The 23,716-nt window shown below is 46.0% G+C and overlaps 1 long non-coding RNA gene across 1 annotated transcript in view; it reads left to right on the plus strand.

Moving 5' to 3' along the window:
- Positions 1–8,021, plus strand: part of LOC146805480 (uncharacterized) — a 62,096-nt gene extending 54,075 nt beyond the window's left edge. The window contains exons 2-4 of the long non-coding RNA XR_014967463.1: positions 3,349–3,408; positions 4,562–4,604; positions 7,874–8,021. This is a non-coding gene — a long non-coding RNA (uncharacterized LOC146805480). The remainder of the gene's footprint in view (positions 1–3,348; positions 3,409–4,561; positions 4,605–7,873) is intronic.
- The last annotated feature ends 15,695 nt before the right edge of the window (positions 8,022–23,716 follow it).

Raw genomic sequence — 23,716 nt, forward strand, 5'->3', positions numbered from 1 at the left:
ACTGGCCTTTTGTTGTGCAAAGGTGTGTATCTGCATGGGGTAGATGCCCATCCCACAGTCCTGCCTAGAACTTCCTCTCATGGCAGATAATATTAACATCTCCAATGGCAGACCGAGGGAGAGGCTTTGTGTACATGATGGAGCCCAAAAACCGGCTGACCTGCTTTAACTAGCTTGCAATTGGAATGTGGAGAATGATTCCTCCTTTAATCAGGAGATACTGCGTTTCATTGCGACATGCGTGAACTATTCTAAATGCAAGGATTTATATACAGACTCTTCTGAAATTGGTGGTAGTTAGTTCAAGAGTGGACTCACATTTTAAAATAATACCTCACATATCACATCTATTGTTTTGAAGCTTCACAGCTTCCGTGTCAAGGTTCCTTCTATTTAAAGGCTTGTGATAAATAGAAAATGTTTCTTTATGGAAACAGGCGGGCCCAGAGGCTTTACAGTATGAACACATATTAAGGCCAACACTGACGACACCGTTTACAACAGAAATGGGGGGTGTAAAAGAACATCCTTTTGTGAATTTAGAGTTTTTCTGTTTGTATCTTTTACTTAAGTGAAACTGCAAATTGTATATATGTAACTCTAACCACTAGTATCTGTAGTAGACTTTGTACTTACCACCATTTTTCTGTTTTTATCTTTTATGCAACTCATGTACTCTGAAGTCCCTATGTACTGTAACTGGTCCTATTGAAAAGCGCTCCGACACCTTCGGGCAAAGCTTGCCCTATCTAAAAACGCATTAAATAAATAAGCGCTAATTTTATTACAAGCATATTTATGTTTTCTATAGAGTGCAATATATTTGTTTTATGCAAACCTTTACTCAGGGAGGTAGAAGTGATATTTTGAACATAATGTGCTGAATAAATCCTAAACAACCTGCGCATTTCCAATAAGCATTGCAAAGTGTCAGAAAGGCAAACTTCCTGGTAAATATTGCGAGTTTGCCTGTTGCAGGGATTCTGCTTATACACAGAACTATGCTTAGAACCCCAGGACCTCAGTGAATTGTGGTGTACCAGAAACTCACCTCAGAACCCAGAACCCAGTATCCGGCTAGCATAAGTGTCCCATTCGTTATCCGAGATTTGGCTCGGCGATCCCAATGAAAAGACAACCCAGAACAAGCTACTCAGTGTACTCTCAGGAATGGTGGGAATCGGAAATACCTGTTCGTATATTATTCTCACATCAGTCCACAACAAGAATCAACAGAGACACGGTGAAAATAAAAAGTTTATTTTTATAGACCACGTGTCCTAAGATGCAGTACTTTGGCTAATACAAGCAGACAAATGATTAGAATCAAAACCATCAGCATCGTTACAATACCATAGAATATAAAAAAGGGGTGATCATGTTATAATGACAGTGGATACTACCACCTTCCCTTTACTAAGAAGCTAATATTATTATTATGCTAATAGAAGGTCTCTTAGGCTTGAAGGGGGGACCCCATACCTCAAAGATCAGCTTAGTGAAATCACATCACAGGAGCATCAGGAGTCTTCTCGCAGGAAGGCTCGTCTTCGGTCTGAATACTAAACATGAGGGCTGCAATATTAAAAGCACCAACTTTCAGGTATTTGCAGCTGCCTGTGTGTTATGGCTAAATAGTGGGTCGATCAACCTAGAGTGGAAAACATGCATTGTCTAACAACCCAGACTGTTTGTCACATCATGTACAGACCAAGGTCGCTGCGCAGAGCTCTGGATGGTAACAACAGATTGCTCTCGTGTGAGGCAAAGCTCGAGTCAGCAGTTTGTTTAAGCAATAACATGTAAACGCAGTGCCGTGCGCAAAAGCAGCAAGATGGCTTTCTAACATCGAACGTGGTTATGCTAACTTAGAAAATGTATGTACGTATTAAGGGAGTCCTTACTACAGCCTTAATTTCAAATCATGCCACTTTTATGTTTTCTTTCCGTTTTCATGGAACATATTTTGTTGAACTCTATAATCTTTTCCTCCAGTAGCCCTGAGTGCATAATCTTTTCACAGTGGTCCTTCATTCAGCCAGCAGTCCTGCCCAATACTGCACTGGTGGATGAGCTCCTTTCTGGACATGAGAAGAGTCACAGGAGACCCTTACACATCAGTGTATTTGTAGAGCAAAAAGAAAAAGAAAATCCTGGCTGTTCCCTGAAAACATGCTTAGTCAGCTAATATATCATTTAAGAGTAAATACAGAACAACACAATGATGTTTTGCAATCAACATCCTATTTTGCTTCCTCATCATAGGAAACCTTGATGACTGAAATGGGTTGCTTAGCAATCTGTTAAAAGTTGTGAAATAGTGTTAAATGTATTTGCAGATTATGGTTGAGGACAGAGAGAAAAGAAAATAGGCTCTGAGATACATATACCTCTTTCACTGAGCTCCTTTTCGCTGTACAGCTGCCGCCTCGATTCAAGGATGCTTCTTTTTGCACGATCACCCCCAAAGGTTTGGAGTTTGGACTGATGCTGCTGGTTTGTCTACTCCGAGACTGCAATGATTCCCACTAACCATACCTCAGTGCCAGTATTCTAACACCTTATAAAATTAATGTTGAATTGGCTATCCCTAATTGGTATAAGCTAACTTACTTATGTCCATGGTATATGGTACCAGGGGTATCCAAGGCAAATTAGAGAGTCCACCCAGACTGCAGCACTGATTGTGCCACCGTGAGTGTGACAAGGTACAAAATGCCTCCCAATGTACAAACAGAACAAACCCTGTCTGGTAATTAAATGTAAACAAAGAATATGATAATATATCAAAAAGAGCAAAAAGTCACAGTGCAACCTACAGGATAAAAATCCCGACAAATCTCGTGACACAATGGTCCTCATGAAATTAAATATTTCACATTTTTTCATTTTTGTTAATACATAAAGAAGTGTATCCGTTTTTATACAATATAGAAAAGCATCCAAAATATATACATTAATATATGGTGAGATCTCTAGGAACCAGCGGCTCCCAAACTCACTCAGTCAAAGCTTGCACTCATTCAAAACAGGCATACTGGGTCAAATCCACCCTGCAGTCATTTAGGTATCAATATCACAAATCAGTAAAAACAACCAGGAGTACTTGCCTATAGGCCAGGAAGTTAATTAAGTTAGTGTGAGGGATGGGCAAAAGACGAATCCAGGAGGCCGGATGTGTTGCTCAATTTTGTCCATTATTTGAAGGAAAGTCTGGTACAACAACTGTGAAACCAATTTTATCGAGGGAAAAATAGTAAGGGACTGGTAATGGGTAAATGTGTTGTAAACTCTTTGAGTCTCTCTCTTCTTTCACTGGTAATCTTCTCCTTCTTCTGTTTATTGAAGGCTCAGGCATCTGTGGTGGGTCATCCCCTGTTCCCCAGGAAGGAAGACAAGGAGAGTAAGGTGAGTAAATCAGTCTAGGAGATGTTGGGTTGTCAAGGGATAGATACCATTACCACACCCAGCGGTGTTGGGGAGGACTCCTTTTAGGTGAAGATGGTGGAAGAGGTATGCCCCTTTCACTGGGGATATATCTTTCTTTGAGTGTTAGGCCTCCTCCTTTCACTACTAGGACTTTGGAATGGGAGAGGGTGTGATGTGAGAGGGTGTAAGGGAAAGTTAACACATGCAATAGTGCCGTAGTTACTTCAAATTAAACAGTGCGGGATTAGCTGTGCCCTTATTGCTTTTGACCACTCCTTCAAGCCCCAAGTCTCGGGCCTTGTTTCTCCTAGGGTATGTCCTCTACCCCAAATGGCATAAACATATTGCCAACAGAAAGAAATTAAAGAAAAATAATCCCAATGGGCGTGGCCGAGACCTCTGGACACCCGCTCCCTCGTGGTTAGAGCAACAATACTTCCCCAACCCTCCAGTGTCACGTTTTGCCCACCCCTTTTCTTTCTTACACTGTCTAGTACACCTCCCCACCCTTCCCAACACTTACTAGGAAAGCCGCAACTCTCCTGAGTTGCGGCGAGGGAGTCACGCTTCCCAGGGTGACCACCACTGGGTGAAGAGGTGTGGTGCAGGGGCCAGGGCGACTGCCTCCGGATCCTGGGGTTCATGGTTCGATCCCCGGTGCCAGCAGCAGATCAGCCAAGCACCATGTGACTCTGGGCAATAGCTTGCTTAATCTTCCCAACGGCCCCCAGCGCCGAGACACCTCTCTGGAGGTAGCTGTGCGCTTTACAAATACTGGACATTTACATTTTACATTTACAACTCCTCGCTCCAGGTCTCCGGAGTCTCGTCGTCCTCTCGTTCTGCCTCCTGTCCCTGTGCGATGGTGGTGGGCTGTCTTCTTCGGGCAATGCTTCCAACGTCCACTAAATCGGTAGAGCGGGTCCCGCTCTCCTCCTCCAGACCGCGACTTTGACTCACGCCGTTCTCTCCGGCGTCTTCTGGGTCTCTCCTCCTCTGCTCCACTCCGTTTGTCCTTTTTCGACTTTCCGCTCCCCTCTGTAATTGGCTGCTCGCTTGGGAAGCCCTGCCTCCTTCTTCCGTCAGTGGATCTACCTCGCCAAAGTTAACCCTTTCCTCTTCTATGTCGCAGGAAAGGAGCTGTTGGGGTCTCTTGCCGTGCTGCAATAAAAGAGGTAAGTGGGGGAAGATTACGAAGGTTGGTTCGGGGTTCTCTAGGGGAAATAGAGTGTTTTCAGGGAGCAGGATCTGGCCGCTCCCACATTTAGGCAATAACATATCCTTATTTGACATATTCTCAGATTTCAAATGATACATGACACAGGGTTTCTCCATCCAATGGTACTCAAATTAAATAAATGTCCAGGTCTGGATGGTTGTGAAGTAGCGCCTATTCCAAGATTTTAAAGGATACATGACACAGGGTTTTTTCCATCCAATCCTCAGCTCCCTTTGTGTGTGACTGTCTAGAGTGAATTAACAAAGCCCAACTGTCATCCAGCCCAAACGTGTATTCTATGGACAAGCATGAGGCACAGAATGGTTAAGAAAATGCCAACCTTGTAAAAGTGGCATTTTCAAACCTGCAATTTAATAACCAACTTCAGTAAAAGGTGTGTTTTTAGATTGAGAGTCCAAAGACACCAAACTCCAATTTTCTATCTGCTCCCAATTGGAAGAAACACATGGAAGATGTTACAATGCAGCTCCAATGCTAACCTATGACAGGCTTTGTTGTAGTGAAGAACACATTTAGCAGTCTTTCACTACCAGGACATGAAAAACTCACAAGTACATGTCCTACCTTTTAAGTATACTGCAACCTGCCCACAGGGCTAATAAGGGCATACCTTAGGGGTGCCTTATATGTAATAAACAGGAAGGTATGGGCCTTGCAAGTAGGTGAACTTGCTAGGTCAAAATGGCAGTTGAAAACTGCATCCACAGCCTCTGCAGTGGCAGCCTGGGACAGGTTTGAAGGGCTACTCATTTGGGTTGCCGATTCACTGCTGCATGCCCACTAGTAGCATTTGATATACAGGCCCTGGGCACACACAGTGCACTGTTCTAGGGACTTACTAGTAAATTAAATATGCCAATCATGGAGAAACCAATTACCATGACATTTTAGGGCAAGAGCATATGCACTTTATCGCTGGTTAGCAGTGCTAAAGTACCCAGAGGCCCAAAGCCAACAAAAAATGCAGAAAAACAGGCAGATTAAGGCAAAAAGTTTAGGGATAACCCTGCAAAAAGGGCCAGGTCCAACAATGCTCAAATAATGTTTTCTGAGGTATGAGCCTCGAATGTGGTAATGTTATCCTATGGGAGGAACATACACTGAATTCATGTACTTAAGAGCGTTTCTTGATGGTGCCTTTTGGGACTTAAGGTGCTTAGGGGCCAAGGTCCAAGAAACCACCAGCAGTTTGGTTATACCTGCCTTGTGAGTCTGGGTGCATAGGTACTGGTCACTTTTGTAGCCTCGAGCGCTACACCTTAAAGTCAATGGCAAAGTATCCGTGGAAGAAAGGCTGCACAGGGGTACTTTGGGACAAGTCCGGTAAAACCCAAGGGGGGAGGGGGGTGCTCAGCTCTTCTCTTGAGCAAGGCGACACTGTCGGTGTACTTGAACTCAGGCTGTGGGGCTATGGTGCAGAGGTGTTTAGGTCCGGAGGGCCGCTAGCATTGGAGGCTCTCACTTTACCTTGGTGACGTGGAGAAGGAAAGCAAACAGAACAGCAGGGCCACTCTTGATGTAGGCCTCATTAATCCTGAAGTCCCTCATTGGCAGGTCAGCTTTGGTATCCCTGATGCCCAGGCTGGACTCTCAAAAAGCCTTGGTTACTACAAATGCTCCGGTACCCAGGGTATTTGTGCTGTGAGGCTCCTGGACTGTCTAGCATCTCGAAACTTGCTGGAGAGATGGGGATGACCTCTTAGAACCATGGTGACCTCCTCCTGGTGAGATGCTCACTCGGTGGACCCAGCAGTCAGCAAGACAGAGTACAGCACAAGTGCGGTTGGTGCCTGCAGCTGCAGGGCAGTGGCTCCTCCACCCCATGGGAGCTGCTGGTTGGTTGTTGAAGTGCTGGACAGTCCTCACAGGGTTTGGGGAGGATGTTCAACGTTTGGACAAGTCAGTCTCCATGATTGTTGCTGTGCAAGCAGCCAGGCAGGGTTTGGCTCCTATGCCAGTGCAGGACCTCTGTTCTCATGTCTTTGGCTCTTCTTTGTCCTTCCTCTGTTCCCAGGTAGACAAGTCTGATTTCCTGGAGTCTTGAGGACTCCTAAATACTGAATTTAGGGGGTGTTTAAGGGAGTGTTTGGTAGTAGCCAATGGGCCACTTAGCCCTGAGGTGATTGCACCACCTATATGACCACTTCCTGTGGAGAGTGAGCATAATCCTGACCCAGAGTTCCTAATTTCACCAAATTCAAAATAATGAAAGCTTTTCTTAGTTGTTTACTTCAGGTGACCCACCTTGATGGTGTGCTTAGCCTGAAAGTGCAACACACCTACTGACGATCTAATTTCCTGCCTGCTCTGGTGCCAAATGAGCCTCAGGGCAGGGGGTGGAATTCCCCAGGTCTGGGGGAAGCCGTTTTTGCGCATCAAAGATGGCAGAGGCTTTAAAGCTTCTGGCCTTGACATGCTAAATCACTAGCCAACCTGCTGATCACCTTCTGCTGGGGCAGGCATTGTTTAAGACCTCGAGAGCATGGGCTATCACCTACAGGGGACAGAAACTCATCTGTGGTGGCAGTCTTTTATTCATTCAGCACACTAGAGTACTAGCAGGTTTTAAGGTGACACCTCTATGATGCCCTCTGGGTGCATGTGATGATCAATTTAGTACTGGCAAGGTATTTGATACCAAATACCTTTCGTTTTAGTGCAGCCATCATGTAGCTGGGTAACTTGCAATGACCAGTGCCCAGTACATGTCATTAAGATGGCTGCCTGATCACTTGCAATATATAGTAATGGAACTAAATATCACAGGACCCTATCTGCTCAAGCAGATGTGCCCTCACATATATCATAATGCACCCTGCCTTAGGACTCTAAAGCCTGCTGTAGGGGTGACTTGCATATAGTATATGCAGTGTACCTTGGCATGGCACACAGGGAGTGTGTCAATATCGTGTTTTCAAAATGGTTTGCACCCTTTCATGCATTCTGCAATGGAAGTCTGCATGCAGTTTTTGTGTGGGTCCCTTTGGGTGGCATAATACATACTCAGCCCATAGGGACCCACTTTGGTACCTATGCCCTGGGTACCAGCGGTACCATTTACTAGGGATTTACAGGGGTGCTAAAGTCCTTGCCTACTGGGTTACAATTAGACATTAACTTTGCTTTAAGGGAAATGGCAAATAAGCGTTACCGTTCAGTCTTGAGTTCATGGTTTAATGCTGTTGTTTCTTTTTTATATTGTAGTGAATCCCTGATGAAGGGCAAAAGAATACGCCTGAAATGCATTGGATATAACACTGAAGATGTTTCTAAAATATATATGTCGTGTTGTAGAAAGAAAAGGCCTGGATGGGCAATCTGCAACATTTGAAGTGTTAAATATATATGGATCGTCTCCCATGTGATTGTTTACAACAATATTTCAACAAGGTTTAAAACTCTGATGACATCGGATGAATAAAAGAATTTGAACTTGAAAAATGAAGTAACCTTTTGTGAAAAGGAGTTGTGCTGTGCGTCCGATAGGAGCGGGATGCCGCTCCACTCATGTGACGATGTTTAATTAGAGTGGTTGTTAGGCAAAAACCACTATTATCAGGACTGAACGCAAAATAATAAAACTTCAATAGATTTAAACATGCAGAAGAAAAGTGGTGTGCATTTCGTCACTCTTGATGGAAATGTTGCTGTGTGAGCCTACGCCTCGGGTGCCAACATCCAAAAGTGCTCACCACGCGCTGTTTGTTTGTAGAAGGGATAAAGCGCTCACCAGGCACTAGAATTTGGAGAGCACTGAGGCACACCAGCATGGTGCAATACAGGCAGGCCACCACAAGGGGTCCTCAGTGCAGAGTGGCTCTACTAATAGGGCAAGTGAAATCTGGGGCACCGGCCGATCCCTGCCCACCAAGGATTTTTAAGATGGCTTTCCCTGGGATAAAAGCCGAGATTTTAACACTCCTCAACCAATCCCTGGCAGCAGGGCATGTCCCGAAGGACTTTAAGGAGGCACGAGTAATTCCGCTCTTAAAAAAAGCTGGGGCTGAGACAAAGAATTAAAAAAAATTCCGGCCAATTTCCCAACTCCCATTTCTCACAAAAGTACTGGAACACCATGTACTACTTTCACTGTCAAAACATCCAGAGGACAACCATCTCTTACAATTCAACCAGGTGGGATTTAGGGCCCACCATAGTACGGAACTGGTTATGCTGTCAGTACTTGACGAACTAAGACTGAGGGCAGATAAAAAGAAACCATGTGCCCTGATCCTGCTGGACTTATCCGCGGCATTCGACATGGTCAATCACGACCAACTCGTGTCGCGGATCTCAGATCTGGGCATCCAGGGTACGGCCCTAGCATGGCTGACATCTTTCTTGAAGGGCCGTTCCCAGAGAGAACAGCTGACTGACTATGTGTCGACCCAGGCACACTTTCCTGTGGGGAACGCCAGGGCTCGGCATTGTCACCCCTCCTTTTCCACGCCTACCTCCAACCCCTGATAGCGGCGCTGAATGAGATGGAGTGCCAAATCTACAATTATGCCGATGACATCCAAATTATCATTCAGATAGATAATTCTCCACACCCTGGCGTGGCAATACCTCTTTGAGGTGCTTCGGAGGGTGGGCATAGGGCCCCAATTTATAGCGTACACCCGGCTATTGTATACGGACCTTACCACGAGGGTTCGGATAGGCCGCTATGTCTCCTCTCCCATTCTGATCATGCGCGGCACCCGCCAGGGGTGCCCCTGTCCCCCGTCATCTTTGCCATCGCCATGGAGCCTGCGGGAGGTGGGCGAGCACTGGGGCATTCCATTGGGAGGTCGCACACATTGTGTCTCCCTTTATGCGGATGATCTCCTCATTTATGTTAGAGACATCACGGCAGACCTCACCACCCTACGGACCACGCTCGCAGAATTCGAGAAGGCTGCAGGGTTGCGGGTGAATTGGGAGAAATCCTCTATCTATCCCCTTCACCTGAATACCCCACACAGGAAAATTCATCTGGGAGAGGCCTCACTAGCATGGAGGGGCGATGCCCCGCGCTACTTAGGTGTCAGACTCTACCATGAGCACCGTGACCTCCTGGAGGGCAACCACTACCGGGCCCTCCGAGGACTTAAGAGTCAAATCAATTTTTGGCGGACCCTACCTCTGGCTACCATCAGGAGGGTAGCCTTATCCAAAACGATCATGGTTCCCTGGCTTCTTTACTACTTTACTAATATCCCAGTTATCCCACCGCGGACCTTCTTCCAAGAGCTCAATTCATTACTAATCTCCCTGATCTGGGGGAGGGGCCGCCGCAGAGTGGCCCTGTCGGCCCTGCAGCTGCCGCACGACAAGGACAGGATGTGCACACCCTCATTCGAAGCCTATTTTTTAGCGGCGCAGCTACAGTGGCTATCACGCTGGACAGCGCACCACAACCTAGGGAAAACGGTAGCACATAGACAGATATCAGTCCCGGAGCTGACCCGAATGCTCCTTCCGGGTACCAAGCTCAACCCGGTGCATCCATTATTAGTCAAAACGTCCAAAACCTGTACCATGCGGATTCACCGCATGTCCAAGGGGACCCCGTTATGTTCCCCGCTACTACCGCTGGCGGGACTCCCTAAAGGGCACGAATTCTACACTACGGGAGAGCTTCGGATTTGGACCGAACACCTGCTCACCGAAACCGAAGCCCTATTCTCCGACAGACAACTGCTCCCGTTCACAGACTTGGCCGAAGGAAGCGGGCTTCCTGCCGGCCAATTCCTGCTACACAGGCAGATAGTGGCGGACTGCAGACGGATCAGGGACCTGGGGGACGGGAAACCCACGCCACACCCGGTATTGCACATGCTACTACATATGGGGGCGGGCAGACACCATATCACATGGATCTATAAATCCATCATGGAACTAACATGCGTGCCACTGACACGACTACGGCTCCGCTGGGAGGAGGACTTCGGCCGCAACCTCCATGATAGAGAGTGTCTGACAGCCCTAGAACACCACAAAAAAGTGTCCCGCAACCAAAGATTAAAAAATGTCCAGTTTAACGTGTTACACTGCGCTTATCTCATGCCGGCGCGGCTTAAGCGCTTTTACCCATCATCCCACTTTGAATGCCCTCGCTGCCACACTCCGGATGCCCCATTAATACACATGTTTTGGACATGCCCGTGATACAAACCCTATGGACGACAGTGCACATCACCCTACAAACAGTTACAGGCCTAACAGATTTCCACACATGGGAGGCATGCGCTCTAGGCATCTTTAAACGCAGTAAATGAAAGAAGGTTGAGACCAGATTCGCTCTGCTGGCCGTGCTACTAGAGAAACGCAGTGTGGCAATGCACTGGCGCGCAACAGAGGGTCCCCCAATTGCGGCATGGTGGGGGGCGGTGAAGAAATGGGCCACAGCTGAAGAAGACCTCATCCGTCAGGAGGAAGCTCGTGGCATACAACGGCGTCCCATTTCACTAGAATGGGCGATGCTCCCACATGACTTTAAGCAAATACACGCTAGTGGCGCAGAGGGCCAGCTAGACACCCAGGTGGCACCTGGACCAAGCGCATGTTAATCCGTCCACGTACCTCCTTTCCCCCGCTACTCCAGCCCACTAATCGGGCCACCATCCCGGACACACGATATTGAACAGGATAGGGAAAAGGGCTCACATGTAATGGACTGGCACGAAGCTCCACTACACTTGCCCCTGCCTTATGCGACCCCAAGCCCACCCCCTTCCCCCCGACCACTCACTCCCTGAGTTACAAACCCCCAAGTTCAGTTTGGAACCTGGATTGCCATTTGCCATTTGCTGAAACTTCTTGCAGGGGACTGTGAACTAGAGACTATCATATGGGTCGGAGAAACGCGGTAACCTTACCAACGACCGCTTTCGCGTTCCCTTCCGGCAACTCCGGCGGCGGGGTTTGGGAGGTCTCCCTCCATAGTGTGACTGATTAATTACTTGCTCAACTGTCCCGCTGCTCATTGTCATGACACTGTTAATGTTGATTATAATACTACAGCAGTCAAGTATGAAGTGTGCTTACTGTATGACGTGTATGCTGATGAAATCCAATAAAAAGGTTTAACAAAAAAAAAAAGATAGATAATTCTCCAACTGCCCACTCAAGAGTTCACAACATTCTAAAATTTACGGTCAATTGGATGTCTGCAAATTCCCTTAAAATCAATCCAGACAAAACAGAGGTCCTGGCCGTCAGTACCAACGCCAACCCCTGGAATGATCTCTTCTGGCCACAAGAGCTTGGCACATATCCAGAGTCAGCCTTGGCCGTAAAAAGCTTAGGTATCAATGTAGACGCTAAGTTGTCCATGACTCAGCAGGTGTCAGCAACAGTGGGCACATGTTTCGGCTTGCAGAAACAGCTACGTAAACTTGCCCCACTTCTCACCTTTGACACACTCAGACTAGCTGTATCAGCATTGATCATCTTGAGACTAGACTACGGCAACTCCTTGTACATCGGCCTGCCGGGGACACTTTTGGCCAGACTACAGGTCGTCATAAATGATGCCGCTAGACTAAACTCATGCCACCCCCCTTTTACGCCAGTTAAACTGGCTCCCAATCAGGCAGAGAACACATTTTAAAGGCCTCTGTATTGCACATAAAGCCATTTATGGTCAAGCCTGGGGTACATCAAAGATAGCCTAGTTAAATACAATCCTAGTAGAACACTAAGGTCATCAGAGGCCAGCCTGTTGGTCTGCCCTCGCTTCTTCCTGTCCTCCTTCGGAGGAAGAGCCTTTGCTATTTGTATCCCCCAAATCTGGAACAAGCTGCCAGAGAATGTACGTAAGGAGCACTGCCTGCTTCCTTTTAGAAAGAAGCTCAAGACAGTACTATTTTTGGAGGCCTGGGGCGCGTTCTAGTTCATACAATCTCCACCTGGGCAAAGGCAGTACCCTCTCACAGCGCAAAGAGACCTGACGGTGATAACGCGCTTTACAAATCAAAATTACAAATTATCCCAGGGCAGCATGTCAATACTATGGAGTTATCCAGTCCCACAGCGGTTCCTCCTGGCAGTCCAGCAGCCTTCCGGTTACAAGTCTACGCAGTCCTTAACTTATACTGCAAAATTCTTTGTTCTGGGGGCACTTCAAACACTTTCAGAAGTACACAATACCGCCATTCGCTCCCAAGCCCTGGCTCCAGATACACTACAGGGGGGTGGAGACAGCATTGTGAAAGTCAGGCACAGCCCTATTCAGGTGCAGGTGCAACTCCTCCCACCACTCTAAATGCAGCCAAGGTCTATTCAGCCCAGCGCTGAGTCACCCAGAAAAGGCAGGACACACCTTAACCCCCCTTATGTCTGTAGAAATGCCAACTTCTAAAAGCCGCCTTTCTAAAATAGTAAAAACAAATCCACTTTCACCAATAAGCAGGATTTACCATTACTATTCCAAACACACCAAACATGGCCACGGTACCCCTTTCATATTAGAAATTACTGAGAATTCCCAATGGAAACCTATGAGAGGGCAGCCTCACAGCAGTGAGAAACCAAATAGGCTGTTTGTCACTACCAGGACATGCCACACAACAAAGGCACATGTCCTGCCTTTTACCTACACAGCACCCTGCCCGTTGGGTACCTAGGGCCTACCTTAGTGGGGACCTATATGTAGTAAAAGAGGAGTGTTAGACGTGGCAAACACTTGAAATGCTACATCACTGTGGCAGTAAATTACGCGCACAGGCCTTGCAACGGCAGAGGGCTGAGATAGGTTTGAAAGGCTACTTCGGTGTGTGGCGCAAGCAGCGCTGCAGGCCCACTAGTAGCATGTAATTTACAGGCCCTGGGTATATGGGATACCACTGTACAAGGGACTTACAGGTAAATTAAATATGCCAAACAGGTGTAGACTTTACAAGAGAGAACACATGCACTTTAGCACTGATCAGACGTGGTAAAGTTCCTAGAGTCATAAAACCAACAAAAACAGGTCAGGAAAAATACAAGAGGAAGGCAAAAAGTTTGGGGATAACCCTGCAAAAAGGGCCAGTTCCAGCAAAAGGGCATTACAGTAAACTGGTAATGTCCATCTGGTGTTGAGAATGCTGATTTGTCTTTGGCTCCTGTGGTGAGACCAATTTGTCGAATTGACAGTACCCTAATGTCAAATCAAACTACTGAGACACTGAGCTGCACCCAACCTGTCAATCAGTTCATCAGCTCTTGGAATAGGGGGTGCATCTGTCTTAGTGACCGCATTGAGACCTCTATAGTACACATAAAACCTCAGCTCTGGTTCACCTTCCCTCGAATGAGGTTTGGGGACTAAGATCACTGGCCTGGCTCAGGAACTCTCAGGAGGTTCAATCACCCCTAACTCCAGCATCTTGCTGATCTCAGCTCTGATGCTTTCCATGACTTGATCAGACTGCCAGTTAGTTTTCTTTTAGCAGGTAGGCTGTCCCCAGTGTCCACATTATGTTTACACCGGGTTGTCTGACCGGGAGGCAAAGAAAAGAACTCAGCATACTGCCCCAGGACTTACCTGCAGTCGGATTGCTGCTAGACACTGAGGGTGTCTGAAAAGACATCTCTCTCAACAGACCCATCTTTAGGGTTGTTTGACAGGAGGTCAGGGGGAGGTTCACTCTTCTTCCTGACCCTCATCAGTGACCATCAGCATGGTAACATCAGCCCTGTCATGAAAATGTTTTAAGTGGTTTACATGGATAACTCAGTGCCTTAGTCTACCGGTAGGTTGACCTCCCCTTTTCTCTCTAGGATAGGGTAGGGACCACTCCGTTAGCCCTGGAGAGCCCTAGGTGCCACAGGCTCCAAAACCCAAACCTTCTGCCCTGGCTGAATCTGAACCAATGCAGCCATTTGGTCAAACCATTGCTTCTGGACCTCTTGGCTGGCCTCAAGGTTCTTATTTGGGTTTTCCATGTACTCCGCCATCCTTGAATGAAGGCAAAGTACATGATCCACAATGTCAAGTTTGGGCTCTTTGAGAGGCTTCTCCCAGACTTCACTGACGATGTAGTGATCCTCTAACAGGATGGCCAAACAGAAGCTCGTAGGGACTAAAGTTTACTCCTTTCTGTAGCACCTCCCTGTAGGCGAAAAGCAGACATGGCAACAGGACATCCCATCTCTTTCTGAGTTTGCCAGGGACTCCCATGATCATACATTTTATGGTCTTATTGAATCTCTCAACCAGACCATTGCTTTGTGATTGATATGGGGCAGTGAATGTATAAGCCACACCACATTCATTCCGCATTGCTTTTAGGTAAGCAGACATGAAGTTACTACCTCTGTCTGAAACCACCTCTTTAGGGAAACCCACTCCAGTACAAGTACATAATAGGGCTCTGGAAACTGTAGGTGTAATGACCGTCCTAACGGGAACTCCTTCAAGACACCTTATGGCATGATCCACTACTGGTCGAGGGGACCAACAATGTTAATCCCTACCCTTTCAAATGGAACCCCAACCACTGGTAGTGAAATTAAGGGGGCCTTTGGTTTGCTACCAGTCTTGCCACTTTCTGGGACATGCCTGGCCAGTAGAAGTGGGAGACTAACCTTCTCCAAGTTTTAGTCTGGCAAAGATGACCAGCTCTGGAGATGTCATGTGTTGAGGTGAATAAGAACTCTATGTACTGCTGAGGCACTACCACTCTCTTAGTGGCACCAAGCTTGGGGTCTCTGGCCTCAGTATACAGGAGTCCCTCCTCCCAAGAGGTCCTGTGGTAGCCACTGACATCTCCCTTTTCATTGTCAGCAACCTGCGGTCTTAGGCTCTGTGGGGCAGGATTTTTGTTCCTAGCAAAGTACTTCCTAAGTGGGTCCCCCTGAGCCTAGGAGCTCTGCTGTGTATTGCCCAAGTTCCCGGGGCTCAGTTACCTTAAGGCCTTATAGGTCTTCTCCCTGAGGAGAGGAGACCTGAGCTTGTTGCTCGTCAAAAATTGGTTTCCCAGCCTTCCTGCCTTTTCTCCTGGAGGACTGGGCCATAATTCTAAGCTCCAATACCTATTTTTCACCCTAGGCTTTGCTTTGTGGTTTTGATTTCACACACACCCATTCAGATATTCCCAGCATGGCTGGATGGATTCTCAGCTCTACCTCAGCCCATCCTGAGGTCTCCAGATCATTATCTACCAGACATTCTATTGGAGTTGCAGAGGACATGACAACCTTTTTTTGGCCAGTAACCCCTCCCTATTCCAAGGTCACCATAGTCATGGGATAAACTTTTACAGTGTTATTAGCATTAATAACTGGATATGTCTGTCCATTGAAGTATTGAACTGAGGATATCAGTTGTTCAGTCACCATGGTGACACTTGAACCTGTATCTCTCATTGCTTCTTCATCAACCCCATTGATAGGTTTGATATGTAGTTTTTGTCTGTATTTCTCAAGGTTACTGGGCCAGGCAGCCAGGGTAGCCATATCCACCCCTCCTTCTGAGATTAAAGCAGTTTCAGGTTGTTCTCTGGCCTGGTCAGGGCACACCATAGATCCCATTCAGAGACTAACAACCCTCGAAGGTACTTGACTAGTGGACCCTTTTTGGGGCAGATAGAGTCCTCAGTTCAGTGACCATTCTGCTCGCAGAGATGGCACCAAGCCTTCTTGGGATCCTAGCTTTCACCCTGGTACCCACCCTTTGATTGGGTAGTATCTCTGGGCCTAGACTCCTGAACATGTTTTTGGGGACCTTTAGAAGACTCATTGTGTTTTCCCGCTTTGTGTCCCACATTTTACCCTTGGGGGAACAATAACACCTTTATTTTTGTCACCTCCACCATGGGTCTTTCTAAACACCCTTGTTTTTACCCTGTGGTCAGCCCTCTTATCCAGTTCCTAGGGAGAGACTAACCCTAAGTCCACTGAGTACTGATGTAGTTTTTCAAAAGTACAATTACTCATCAGATGCTCTTTCATTATCAATTTATAGAGTCCTTCATAGTCGTGCACCTTTCTGTCTTTCAACCAGCCACCTAGTGTTTTGACTGAGAAGTCCACAAGATCTACCCAGTACTGACTCAAGGTTTTGTGAGTCTCCCTGTACCTAATCCTGTACTCATAAGTGGTGAGTCCAAAGCTCTCATTCAGGGTATCCTTCATGAGGTCATAGTACTCAGCATTTTCCTCATCCCCTGTCAGGAATCTATCCCTGCACTTTCCTGAGAATAACTCCCACAGTAGAGAGCCCCAGTGTCTCTCAATCAATCAGGGAATTGTAAACGCGCTATTCACCCGTGAGGATCTCAAGGTGCTGAGGTGGGGGCCGCAGATCTGTTTAGCCGAAGAGCCAGGTCTTGAGGGTCTTCCTGAAGGTGTTCAGGGAGGGGGCGCGTCTGATGTCTGCTGGTAGCTCATTCCAGGTCTTGGCTGCAATGTGAGAGCAGGATCTTCCGCCTGCTCTGGCTCTGTGGATGGGCGGTGTTTCAGCCAGGGTGAGGTTGGAAGATTGGAGGTTTCTTTTGGGTACATGGAAGTTAATTCTGCCGTTGAAGTATTTGGGTCCGTTGTTGTGTAGGCATTTGTAGGCGTGAGTGAGGATTTTGAAAGTGACTCTTTTCTCCACGGAGAGCCAGTGGAGACTTCGTAGGTGTTGGCTGATGTGTTCGTGTTGGGGGATGCCGAGGACGAGTCTGGTGGCGGTGTTCTGTATTGTCTGGAGTTTGCGGAGTAGGGACATGTTGATGCCGGCGTAGAGTGCGTTTCCATAGTCCAGTCTGCTGGTGATGAGTGCGTGGGTGACTGTCTTCCTTGACTCAGGGGGGGATCCACTTGAACGTCTTGCGGAGGATGTGGATGGTGTTGAAGGAGCTGGAGGTGACGGCGTCGAGTACGATGCTGAGGTTCTTGGCATGGTCTGAGGGGGTAGGTGGGCCTCCGAAGGCGGTCGGCCACCAGGTGCTGTCCCATGCAGAAGGAGTGGTACCGAGGACGAGGGCTTCTGTCTTCTCAGCGCTGAGCTTCAGGCAGCTGTTGGTTATCCAGACTGCGACATCTTGCATTCCTTTCTGGAAGTTGAGTTGGCAGTGGTGGGGTCTTTGGTGAGGGAGAGGATGAGCTGGGTGTCGTTGGCGTAGGATACGATGTTGAGGCCGTGTTGTCAGACGATGGCTGTGAGGGGGACCATGTAGCTGTTGAAGAGGGTGGGGCTCAGGGATGAATTCTGTGGGACTCCGCAGGTGATGTACGTGGGGTCGGAGAGGAAGGGTGGGAATCTGATCTTTTGGCTTCTTCCGGTGAGGAATGATCGGATCCAGTCCAGGGCAGTTCCTTGTATGCCTGCGTCGTGTAGTCTGGTGACTAGTGTGTGGTGGGAGACGTGTCAAGGGCTGCTGATAGGTCAAGTAGGACGAGGGCTGCAGAGTGGCCTTGGTCCAGGTGGGTGTGGATGTCATCTGTGGCGGCGAGTAGGGTGGTCTCTGTGCTGTGGTTGCTTCGGAATCCGGATTGGGATGGGTCGAGGATGGCGTTCTCTTCAATGAATCGTGTCAGTTTCCTGTTGACTGTTTTCTCTGCAACTTTTGCGAAGGGGAGGAGCGAGATGGGCTGATAGTTCTTGAGGTCGGTGGGGTCAGCTTTGGGCTTCTTGAGCAGGGGTATGACTTCTGCACGCTTCCAGTCGTCTGAGAAGGTGCCTGTTTTAAAGGTGGTGTTGATGGTGCATTGTAGTTCAGGTGCGATGGTGACCGCGGCTCTGTGGTAGATGTGAGGGGGCAGGGGTCGGTAGGGCCCCCCCGAGAGGATGCTTTTCATGGTCGAGGCGGTGTCTTCGGCTGTGATCGGTGTCCAGTTGGAGATGGTGAGCTGGCTTGTGTCTGAGGGGCGGGGGGCCGTCTGTGGCACCTGGTGGATGGTCAATGAAGTTGTCGTAAAGGTTTTTGATCTTGAGGTGGAAATAGGTTCCAAGCTTGTCGCAGAGATCTTGGGATGGGTTGATGTCTGTGGCTTTGCTGCGTGGGTTGGTGAAATCTTGAATGACACTGAAAAGTTCCTTGGAGTTGGCCAGGATTTTGTTGTGGATGAAGTTCCTCTTGGTGGCTCTGATCTGGTTGTGGTAGTCCGTCATGGCGTCCTTGTAGGTGGTGTGGTTTTCGGTTGCCTTGGTGTTTCTCCAGTTCTTCTCCAGGCGTCTGCAGATGCGTCTGGCTTCTTGGAGAGCGGTGGTGAACCAGGCGGCTTTCCTGGGGCATTGTCTGTCAGTGTTGCGTAGCGGAGTGAGCTCGCCTGCGCAGTTGGAGATCCAGGTGTGGAGTTCTCTGGCTGCGTCGTTTGCGTCGGGTGCCCAAGTGTGGTTGTCTCGGGTGATGGTGGAGTTAAGTTGCTTGTCGGTAACTTTGCTCCAGTTCCTCCGTGGTGGGCGTGTGGCTGGTTTGGATGCCTTGGGTTTGTTGGTGGCGAAGTGTAGGCAGTGGTGGTCAGTCCATGGCAGCTGCGTTATGTGGCTGAATTGGACGATGTTTCCTGCCGCGAAGATGGGGTCGAGGGTGTGTCCTGCTCTGTGGGTCGGTTTGTTGACGAGTTGTTTAAGTCCGATGCTGGCGAGGTTGTGTTGCAGCGCGGAAACCTAGGTAACGGGGAAAAGGACGCGACCCGTACCAAATATCCTCCCTTCGTCACAGACCAGATATCACATTAACACTTTCACACATGTAGTCATTGGTGGGGCCCATAACAGCAACATTCCCACGTCATTTCACACTGGTCTGCACTTACAGGAGAGATGAGCGGTTCAAGCGCTGACATGAAAGGAATACCCTTTAATCTAAAAAGGAAAAGTTATATTACATATTTATATATTCATTTCCTTACACCCACAGATCTCAATCCTAAACATCAAGGTACTCCTCCCACGTGATCAATGGATCATTTAGTTGGATTAGTTGATGGTGATTTAGAACCAGCTAAAACACATTTAAGATTTTGATCTTTCCTCCCTAAATAAATGACAAACGCATTTGCTTGTTAATCAAAATTTGTTTATCTATTGATCGCAGAATATTAGGCTGGCATTTAGAAAGTTTATTTCAATTTTTATGTAAATCACAGAACACCATATTTACCTAATCTGTCTATCAGGCGTCCTCTAAGTCATCAAATAGCCGTCAATCGGTCAATAACAGATCAGAAATCAAAAGTTCTTCATGCAGCACGCTACAGTCCCAAAGATGGGGCAAGGACCAGAGACGTGCAAGCATCTATCAGTGCCCATAAATTTTGTAAAGTTCGCAGTTCATCAGTAAAATGGGCAGCATTCAGATCGTCAAAGCTTCAGGAACGCAGCAGTCATCCGTCACGTAGCGTCGCCGTCGTCTTCGTCAGCAAAAGGAAAAGGGAAAGTATGCGCAAGTCTCTCTATTCTACCCTCATTTTATAATAAAAGTAAAGTCAAGATGTAACATTTTACAAGTTTTGGGCTTTTCTAATAGGTCGGTTGGGCTCGTCCGGTGAGGTTTCGCACAGTTCAAGAGGTTATGTCATGGTTTTAGATTTTTCCGGTTTCTTGTAAATGTCCATCGTTTTGGTACTTGGCTGACTTCCCACCATGGCCTTGTTCGGGCACAGTCTGACAAGGGTCATGACGAGGCCACAGGAACAAACCATAGCGCAGTCGCACTTCGCCCGAAACCTCATGGAATGGTAGCCATCACGTCGTGTCACGTTGGCGGCCATTTTTGTTTTTAGGCCCAAAGGACAACTTAAGCGAAACAAACACAAAGAAGTAATTAATACATAGAAATAATGACTAAAATGTTAACCCCTTATAATCCCTCTATGTGCTTGTAATTATCTAGCATATAGTGACACTTAAAGCGTTCCTATTCACCCATTTGATGTCATCTAGAGCGACATTACAAAACGTCATAAAAGCTACATATATCATGCAATATTCTATTTTCTACTGTTAGTATGCGTACATATTTTAATTATAAAGATTAGCCATGCAAATTGCAAATCCCACATATATCTCCTATATTAGTAATATTGATTAAAACATGCAAACTCATTTAATAATATTACAATTAATAGATTATTTAATTAGTATATGCATGCAGAATAGGGGGGTATACAAAATGTTGTACTACCCGCTCCATCAATCCCCCCTTTGGTGATTTTATCACAACACCATTAAAATTTCGTATTACTTTTCATGGAGTTGAAATGAGTTCTTGCTTTCAATTTACATCTCTGTCTCCCCAATGTATCCTCTTCTGGCTGTTTTATACATGTTATCTTTCATTTCCTCTAATTCTACTTCTTGAAATTCTCTCTCTTGTCTCTTATCCTGCCTGCTTAAATGTTCTCTTTTTAACTTTTTCTGGGTTTTCTTTCTCTTGCAACATAGACATCCTAATCTTAATATTAATATTACAAAAATTACACATGTTAATGGAAATAAGATTTTTCCTAAAAAGGTACCACCTAGGTTTACTAAGAAATCTTTAATAGAAGATATTTTCTTTCCAATCTTTTCCCACACACTTTCAACCTCCAGTGGTGCAATTTCATCATGCAGATCAGTTATATTTTTTAATATAAATTTTCAAATCTTTACTATGTTGAACTTTCAGCATTCCACAGACTCCACCCTCTTTTGCCAATAATATATCAAGGGCAAGTCGATTTTGCATTACCATGGCACGCATGGCAACCATCTCAGTATTTACCAATAAAAATCCTCCAGCGGTGCTTGTTGACAAGCGATCCACTACTGTTGACAGTCTTCTAATTTTGTTTGCATTCAGAGATATTCCCACTGCTGGTATCAATGCTCCAAAGAGGTCACCTACAATTTCTGACCAAGATTCTCTTTTTCTACGTGCTAAATAATTACCTAACTTATGTACACCATCTTCTCCTCTTCCCATGTGAAAAATCTTTGGGAAAACCAGGCCTACATAACATGTGCCATACCAATGGTCTGGCAAACGATAATATGCCTTGCTCCCACATATAAAATATAACCCAGGAAAAACTGGATCATTTCCTCCTTTAAATCCCCATCCACCCATGATTCGGTATGTATCATGCACCTCCCTGTTACCTACAAAGTAATTATATGCAGTTTGATTCCTTCTAATACACAATTTTCCTTTCTGAGGCCAATCTAAAGCCATAGTTGGACTAGCTTCTCCCTTCAGGTGTTTTTCCATTTCAACATCCAAAACAGTCTTTTCCAATTTTCCCTCAGATGCTTTCCTTTGCATTTTCAATCTCCTTTCTTCAACCATATCCAAAAATGTATTTTCTTCCTTCTTTAAACTGCAAGTCAAATTATTTCTAAAAATATACTCTAATGTTAGTTCTTTAGCCTCCAAGAAAAATTCACCCAATACCTTTGCAGGTTTTACCTTATTTAGCTTGTTAATTGATGGTACTTGTGAAAATATGTTATCTTCATCTGAGAAATAATATTCTAACTTTCCTGTTTGGCAAAATAAACTAGCTATTACACTACATGTTATTCCATATGTTACTGGGAGGTGGTGATAAGTCACTCCCTCCGATACAGATGCAGGTAACTGCATACAAACGTAGCAGTCCCTTACGTCCATTGTCGTTACATATTCATACAGTAATTTCGAAAAAACATTGTTAGAAAAATCAGTTATAGACCTGTCTTTATGCAAATAATTTCTATCTATTTTAGTCGGAACTACCTTTTGAATCTTTTCTATATTAGTTTTGTTTTCACTATGTCCTTCTATTGTGTCTGGTAACTTTAAATGAGATCATCAGGGCTAGTACACTCCCCAGAAACATTAGTAATCCTGTACAACAACAACACATCTTACACCATCGCTTCAAGAATATACATCTATTTTTTCTACTATCTGTGTTTGCCATTTTTGTAAAAATGATCAGTGTCTTTTGACTTAGCCTCTTCCACTTCACAACTAGTTTGTCTAACCCAAGGCTCTAAGCACCTACTTGGTTCTACCAGTTTTGTCTTTTCCTGTATTTTATTGTCTTTCCATTAGCAGCATTCTTGTCTTATTCAGTTTGGCATCTCATCGTCCTTCACCTTTCCCTCGTAATCTGAATACAGAACTTCCTGAACATCCGTTTCTTCTCCAATGTCGGAGAAGATAACTCTCAGGACTTAGTCCTCCTCAACCACTTCCGGTACAGTCACCTCTGGATTTTCTTGGCTATCCGCCTCTTTTTTAATTTCAGGCAGGGCCACATACGTCCATTCTGGCGACTTATACTTCTGGTTAGGTTTTCTTCTTCTTTTGCTTTCCTCTATTACAATCACTTCTTCATCTTTTGATTTTTCTTGACTAGATACTTCATTCACCTGTTCAGCTCTTGGTTAATTTACTCGTGTCAGTCAATATCTCAGTCTTTTTATCTTGTTCGGCCAAACTTCATCTCTTGCTGATCTTTTCAGTTTACTTCCTTTATCATTCTTTTCAGTTCTCCATGCTCTCTTGCTTAAGACTCGACCTTCTGGTACTTCATCTTCGCTTTCCTCCGACTCTGTTTCAACTTGCTTTTTACTTTCAACAGCTTTTCTTTCCACCACTTCTTTTGTTTTCCCTACTTCTGTCCCTCCTCGAGTTCCCTGTGCTCAATCTTCCTGCTGACTACCTGTCCCTTCCTCTAACTGGATGTTGGAATTCCCTACACCTCCTCGGGGGTCTTCCGCAAGAATCTTTCCCTCTCTCTCTGTATCTGGCACCTGTCCATCTATTTTTGTTATTTCAGGTGGAATTTCTCTTAAATTTTCATCTGGAACTTCTTTATCAACAATTTCTTTAATTGTCTTTTCACTGTCTTTTTCTTTTCTCGATCGTAGAGTTACTTGTTCAGTCTCTGAGTCTGAGCTGGTATCAGAAATTTGTAACCTTCTTCTCAAGGAAATACTTCTTGGGACAAAAGTTGGATCTGATTCTGATCCCCCCCTTTCAGGGTTTTCTCTTATTCTTGTTTCTTCCTCATCTGATTTAGAACTTGATTCTGATTCATCGAAATATTCTCTTTCTTTGTTATCCACTGGATTTGGATTTCTCAATGTGTGACTCGCATGAATCCAGTTCTTGA

This window comes from Triturus cristatus, chromosome 8 (genome assembly GCF_964204655.1).
Source record: "Triturus cristatus chromosome 8, aTriCri1.1, whole genome shotgun sequence".
In the NCBI taxonomy this organism is placed as follows: Eukaryota; Metazoa; Chordata; class Amphibia; order Caudata; family Salamandridae; genus Triturus; species Triturus cristatus.